The sequence below is a fragment of the Odontomachus brunneus genome, unplaced genomic scaffold (genome assembly GCF_010583005.1).
Source record: "Odontomachus brunneus isolate Ranch 3 - 2012 unplaced genomic scaffold, Obru_v1 Obru_scaffold_285, whole genome shotgun sequence".
Classification (NCBI taxonomy): domain Eukaryota; kingdom Metazoa; phylum Arthropoda; class Insecta; order Hymenoptera; family Formicidae; genus Odontomachus; species Odontomachus brunneus.
In genome coordinates, this window is record NW_022639735.1 from 175,385 (window position 1) to 183,412 (window position 8,028).

At 42.8% G+C, this 8,028-nt stretch overlaps 1 pseudogene; it reads right to left on the bottom strand.

The window, feature by feature from the left end:
• Nucleotides 1-6,294: 6,294 nt before the first annotated feature.
• LOC116853193 overlaps nt 6,295-8,028 on the bottom strand; it is a 9,025-nt pseudogene continuing 7,291 nt past the window's right edge.

Consider the following 8,028-nt stretch of genomic DNA (forward strand, 5'->3'; position numbering starts at 1 on the left):
ACTTTTTTTTAATGAAATATTGTCAAAAATACTCTAAACAGCACATTTATAAGGTTTCAATTACCCGATCTTAAGTGGTCCCTATTGGTACCAGTGATACTTAAAGGGTTAATCAGTGCGGAATAATGTGCCGACGAAAAACTGCATTAACGATAGTGAATTACGGGACGATAAATTGGACTCGAACGGACTCTCTTTGCACGGACTTTCGGACGTTGCATTACGTCAGGTTTTTCTATTCATCTTCTGCGCGGTGAAAAGTCCCGCGGGGATACATACATACATACGTACATACATACATAGAGTGTATATTCGGTGCGGGGATTTACTCCCGCGCAATTGTTTTCGAACTTAGCTATTTTTTTCTCGTCTAATTCACGTACGCGGAATCCGAATAAGCCAGGAAAAACCTGCGCGTAAGCCGAGATATGGTTTTGCGCGACTGTTGCGGTCTCGTCTCGGGCGGCTAGCATCGAATTCTTTTCAGCCCCCGGTGAGGGCGTTGCAAAAAAAAGCGGGGTTGGTAGAAAGCCAAGGGTGGCGGAGAAAGAGGCAGGCGGTAAGAGCGAAAGAAGCACGGGGATGCAGTTGTCGTTGTCGTCGTCGTCGTCGTCGGTGCGAACGATGGCGAACGGGGGCTGCAGGCGAACGATGGCAGCCGGAGGGAGAGGATGAAAAGTTCGAAATAAAACGATAACGAGCGCGCTGCACGCCGCGGCGAGCTCGCCGGCAGAAGCCGTCTGCTTATTACGTCACGCTGAACGTAGTTACTAATTAGTTACATTCAAAGCGCCGCACAAGCGAGGACGACTGCTGGGAGGACGGTGGAAGGACGCGAGGTAGGGAAGGGAAGGGAAGGGAGAAAGCGCACCCTCCACGGTGAATTTGTTTTCCTCCGCGGAGAGAGAGAAAGAAACACGGCGTAAGAGGAGCGGATGGGGGGAGGAAGAGAGAGGGATGCTTTCATACGTAGGAGCGAGGGAGACGAGCGTGACCACGGCGAGAGGCAAGCGGAGGCGGCGGAAGAAACGCTGGAAAAAGAGATGGTCGACAGCGGGGGTAGTTGGCTCGCGGGGGTGGCAGAGACCGGAGCAAACGAGCCGTCCTTCACCCCGTAGGTGGGTAGTTGAACGCGGTCTCCCGCGTCTCCTCTCTGTCTCTCGCACTTCCGGTCTCCGTCATCCCTTTCTCTTCCTTCCTTTCTCGTTCCTCTCCTTTCCCTCTCCCTCTCCCTCTCCCTCTCTCTCTCTCTCTCTCTCTCTCTCTCTCTCTCTCTGCCTTCCTATCATTTCTCTCTCTTCCCTCCATCTCTCGCAGTACCTCCTTTCTCGCGCCCCTCCTCATTCCTCCTCTCTTTCTCTCCCGTTCTATTCCGCACTCGGCTCTAGCAACCCTTTTATTTCGCGATCTCGTTTCCGCGGCAGCATTCCTTTTTTTCCCTTCCGACCTGTATGCTCGCTCCCCCCTCTCCCGTCCCACCCGGCCACCCCTAACTCGCCCTCTACGCGCGCTTTTCCGGCTTCTCCTGCGCTCCGCCGTCCCGACCGCCTGCGTATCCACTGCGAAATCGATCGACCGAAACGTGTTCCGGAGTGGCCGGAACGGTACGAAGGCAACAGAAGGAAATGGGGTATGGGACGAGGGCGGAGGGATGCCAGAGACCGAGGCGATTTAAGGGAAAGCCACAAGAAAAGGACGCAACGGCTGTCCGAGCAGAGCGACCCCGTTAACCCGATCCGGGCTTTTTCTAGGTCTCTCGCACCACGTTGTTGTTGTTGTTATTCTTGTTTTCTCGCTGCATCCTCGCACTTCGGAACGAGTCCAAAAAAATAAGATCATTACAACAAACATCTAAAGTTCGCGCGATCGCGTGTGCGTTCCATTCGGCTGATCTTTTTCGACTCTATCGCGTTTAGTTTTACACGTCTCGTCTACTTGCTCTAATTTGTTCGTTTTGCCACGTCACTGTGCCAGTTTCTTACTATTGTCGAAAAATGCAGTGACCTTCGCGATTTTTCCTTCCCCAACTCGCTAATGTCGTTCACATCTATTTCTGCGAGCGTAAACGTACAATCGGCGAAAGAAAGATTGTAGTATTTTTATCTCGATAAATTTTAGAACGCATGCGATATCCGAGAAATAAAGAGAGAAAGAGAAAGAGACGCTGTTTTTCAATTATTCTCAAGAGATTAATCTTCCTGTTGGATATAATTCGTTTTAAAATTCATCAAGCTGAACTTTTCTTTCGATGACTATATATTTCTCTATCTCAGAGAAAGACACATGGTTGATGGCAACTATATTGGTGACAACTACAGTACCGTTGGAAAGTTTTTGGACACTATTCCGAGACACTGAAACGTGCCAATAGATGATATGCCGGATGTTAAAAGTTACTCTACTTACTTCGGAAAAGTTGCAGAATGTATACGCGAATGCATATTGCCCATTTCAGACAATACGATAGTGGATATTGACACGTTTCGGGATGATGTCCAAATACTTTCCGATTGTACTGTATGCGAGTTTTGTATGTAGAATGAATATAGTTTGTTAAAGTGTACACACACACATTACGCAATTATAAATCAATAAATTATATATAATTAATGTATATAGCTTATTAAATTATAGACATTACAATTCCTCATACAAAACAAGTACAATTGGGACTTTTTCATATACGTTCTTTTCAATTAGGTTCTTTTTTACATACGTTCTTTTCAATTTTACTATGTTTTTTTAGTGGTCCACGAATATACTATCAGGAACGTCTATTTTGTATAGCAGGTTTCGCTAGAAACCAATAGCACATATCAGTTCCTAAAATATATGTGATAAAGTAAATATCCCAATAACTAAACTAGTAATAAAGCACGATCAATTGTGCATTTTTATTAGTAAATAATTAGTGAAATTACAAAGAAAATTAATGTTCACATAGAATCTTTTTTTTTCGTTTTTTGTCAAAGATAAAAAAGTGATAAATATAAAATAATCAATAAATATCAATTATAATTTTAATGAAAGATATACTAGATAATTGTGCCAGTAAATAAATTGAAGAATGAATAATCTCCTGATTACTAAACAATACAGACTTAGTAATTGAATAACCATTAAATAATATTATAAATTGACATGAAGAAATGTCTTTTAACAAAATTTTAAAGACTTTTTTAGAAATATTCAATACAAATATATTTTTAGTGTTTCAATCATTCGGACAAGGTTCAAAATTATTGGGATATTTACCTTAGCGCATATAAACGCACGAAAGTATAACGAATTACTGCGGAATGTCGATCTATTCCACGGTTCGCTGTAAAATCCCCTCCGTGTAGTTGGCCGCCGCCATGTTTGTCCCTGAACGCATACACGCTTACAATCACACGTGCCTTACTCATTATTTATCGTGTCGCGTATTTAAAATTCACACGTAGAGGAAAAACTGTCGCGCTTCGGGGGAATGTCTCGAGGCAAAGCAAAGTTATCTGTCCACCCATTCGACTCGACTTTTCGAAAGGGCAGCGGCTTCGTCCGGCCCGGCGCAACGACGGCGGTTGCATCGGCGGTGTTATTAATGACAACGGCGATATCGGGCGTCGTTAAGAGTCCGGAAGCTTGTACCGTGGAAACGGCCGGTTTAGAAGTAACGGGCGGGTACACGCGGACGCTGGTCCGGGACGCCCGTATTAACGCCCGGGAAATCGGATTATGTCGTGACCTACAGCACCGCCTGTCTACTAACTCCTGCATTAGCCTCCCTTCGAGCAAATTGCGTTTATCTTGCAGCGAGAGCGGGACGCCGATCGGTTTCCCTCTCTGTCTCTCTCGTTCTCGCAACTTCCCAGGTCCTTCTCCCTCTCCCTTTCCTCTCTCTCTCTCTCTCTCTCTCTCTCTCTCTCTCTCTCTCTCTCTCTCTCTCTCTGTTTTTCTTGTTTCGAGAGTACTCTACGTGGGTAAATTGCTAATTCGCGAGTGGCGCAAACAACGCGAAAATCCGCGCGCTCACGCGCCGATAATAATTATTCCGCGGACATTTAACGCGAGCTCTAAAACCCCTCCACATCGTCCCCGTCATCGCCATCACATTACACAATTCTTTCGCAACGCAGACCATTTTTTTGCGCTTGTCCAATCGCCTGGTCAGCATTTATAGTTTACAAGTACTCGCGCGTATCTTTATCGCGGAAATATCGGCAATATGAATTCCCTAAGTGCCGGTAATACCGTGAGATAGAAAGCGAGGAGAGCGCTTAATGCACCTGGAGGAAGATTGCGTGGCTTCTGAAGTTAACGACGACGGTCGCTCGCTCTTGCGATGGCTCTACCCGTCCGCTCGCTCACTCGCTCGCTCGCTTGCGCGCGCGCGATCGATAATTTCAATAAAAAAAAAAGTCGCCGCGTGATTGAGCAGCGAAACAGACTAAATAAAAGTCGGCCAGGAAGGCGGAAGTAAGTGGCTGCGCGAATATCTGATATAGATCTGCCTCTTGATTGAACGTGTTATTTTACAGAGAGTAGAGTAGAATAGAGAGAGAAAGAAAGAGAGAGAGAGAGAGAGAGAGAGGGGAACGTCTGGCGCGCAGAAATACGTCGACGTGCCGCGTGAGTGAACTGACCAATTACATATCTCGAAAATATATTTGCAAAATTACGTGACTCTCTTCGATTGTCGATCTCGCAAATGTAATTGGAACGTTCCGACGAGAACGCGGAAATGGATTCGGGACGTTTTTACGGCGCGAATAAACCCGCCGTGTGACGCGGGGAATGTAAATCACGTGGAGTGGATGTAACCGACGGCCTACTAACTGTCGTCGTAATCGAAAATATTGCGATGGCAATTTGATGGCCATATAGAAAGTGCGAGCACGTCGAAGGTTGCGGTTAATGACGACGAGCACGATCGGAGATCTCTTTTGTCCGTGCGAGTGGTTGCCGCCAAGAGCTTTCGCAATCGCACCGCCACGCGTCTTCGCAGAATGACAGGTGCAATCGCGTTTACTACGTCGTTCAAAGCTCTGTTTCTCTTTCTCTTTCTTTCTATCGCTCTCGCACTCTCACAACCAGACTTCGGATATTAAAATAAAAGTATCCCCATTCCTGGACACTATATATAATAATACTGATACCTAACTCTGAACATTCTTATTATTTGGTTTTTTAAATAGGAATATTTAAACTTTCTATATATATACAGGGTGTCTCATATTCTCCTCCGGGCATTTTATGGGAACATAGAACAGTTTGCGGTGAACATAAAAATCCTATACCGTTTTGCGATATTCGCAATAATTATCGAGATTTTAATTGTAGAAAATTTGTGAATAATCATGCAGAATATGGTAAATGCGTTATAGTAGCGACGACTGCCGTCGTGTACTTATACTTTAGGTCAAATTGAACAAAAAAGCCCTCTACCATTTTGCAAATAATCACATAGATTTTTAATTATTAATTAAAGAAGATTATTGCACGATTTTGCGTGATAATGCACTCATCATCTTTAATTAATAATTAAAAATCTATGTGATTATTTGCAAAATGGTAGAAAACTTTTTTGTTCAATTTGACCTAAAGTATAAGTACACGACGGCAGTCGTCGTTACTATGACTCATTTACCATATTCTGCATGATCATTCACAAATTTTCTACAATTAATATCTCGATAATTATTGCGAATATCGCAAAACGGTACACATAAGATTTTTATGTTTACCGCAACCTGTTCTACGTTCCCACAAAATGCCCGGAGGAGAGTGTGAGACATCCTGTATATATATACATATAATGAATATATAGTGTCTGATAATTCATGACACATCCATTGTGTGCAAATAGAACACGTCAAATATAAAGTTCTTCTATCAATTCCCAAATAATCAGTTTTGCAGTTGAGTTATTAATTGATCCTAGTTATGCGAGAATGATTCAATCCATGTGAAGTAAGTTTTACGAGAAATGAAGATGAAAAGTTGATACATGATTGAAAAAGTATAGATGTAGTATCGATGTTCTGCGCAATCGTTTAAAAAAAGTTAAATATAGATCATTTTTGTCTTCTTAAAGACTTTCAATAGTAAGTATAATCTTTAAAAAAGTGGGTGATAAAAACGCAACTAATAAAAAATAAAAATTATTCTCCAATTAATTATAGCCACGCATAACGCTTAGATTGTTTTTATGTAAAAAGATGTATGGACCTTCCATCGGTAACAAAAATCAAAATTTTGTGAGTTAGATTATTTTTACACAACTATAGCCAATTAAAGAAAATTGATGGGTGATCACGGACGATACGGTAGATGAGCTGTGAGAGCGATGTCTCTGCGAATGGATGAATCAATAATTGTCAGATACTCTGCATATTCTACGTTGAAAATCAGAATATTCGCATTTAAAGATGAAAATGAGAATGAAAGAATTAAAGAAAAATATAAGAACATCCAAAAAGTTAGATATCAGTGTCCAGACATGGACACATGTGTACTTTTACCTTATGCGCTGCCAAGCAGACAGATGAATCGTAGGATCGAAACTGGCTTTCGAAATTGACTTGGTGCTACATGGCCGGAGGTGAGTCGCGTTTACGAAAATGCCATGGCCCTGTCGCAATGGGTTTCACGGCCGCCACGAGATGATTGCTCGTCCGTGTCGCGTTACGCGATTCTCCCGGGCAATAACGCTCAATTTGCAAGCATCGCTGTGATTTACAATTTCATTGCCGACGAATGCCGCGTTATATCTCATTAACGCGCGCAACGCTTCCCGTGTTTTACTTCGCTGGCACGCGCCGTATATTTCACGACGTCACGAATCGTACATGCATACACATACATACATACACACACACACACACACACACACACCTTCACATACCTATGTACTTGCATTCCTGATATTTACTGCGTGTCTCGCGACGCGAGATCGCGCGAGCGCCCGCTGTATACATTTTATTTATCAGATCGATGCACGTAGAGATGAGAGAACAACGGGTAATATTAATTTCCGTTGCACAGTTAAGTGGTGAAACAAACGGTCACTGGGTGTAATATCGATCCCTAATACGATAAATTTTCGGGAAGCGAGCAGTTTAATTTGTTTGTTTAATTGAAACGTTTTACTGGATTTGTTTTGTATCGGCGCGCGACCGACCCGGACCTTTCGCATTGCCGACGCGTCCCCAAAATCGGAACTCGCGTTTATTTCCCCGTGATTAAAAATTCTGGAACACGAATGAAAATCAGTTCGAGGCAAATTTATCGGGATTCTTCTGGCGCCCTGTATTTTTAGTACGTACAGCGTGTACAGATAATATATTTCGGGAAATATATCGCATTTCCTGCTGAGAGATGAAGGAAGCATACAACGCGGAAGTGAAAAATGATGCTTATCGTGGAATATTAATGCAGATACATCAGACGATTACTGTTGTAATTAACATTGACCGACAAATCGGTTTTAGCCCATTTCCCGGTTCGCTTCCTTCTCGTTTTATTAGTGTTTTCGTATGATTAATGTGTGCTCAACATTATTTGATATCCAAACACACCATTGTAAATAACACATTCACAGACACGCGTGGAGGCGCGCGATGCATAATAGACGATAATAGATATATAAATTGGAAAATAAGCGCATTTTGCATATTATTCAGAATATGTTCTGCAAATTATATTCTTGCATGTATCATTACACACAATGTATCCTAGCTATGTTATTCCATGATGAATCGTTAACTTTATTTGAGATTGCAATTACTCGCCCACGGCACACGGGGACACGGAAATTAAAGTAATGAATTACAAAATTATAATAATCGGTTACTAGAGCGGTTAAAGTGTCTTAATGGAACCTATTATTATAATCATTATCAAAGAGACCGTAAAAGGTCGTCCATACGCTTGTCACGATGACGAGCCCGCGTGGGAGCTCGCTCTAGAAAGTCCCTCAAAAATCTCTCTCTCTCTCTCTCTCTCTCTCTCTCTCTCTCTCTCTCTCTCTCTCTCTCTCTCTCTCTC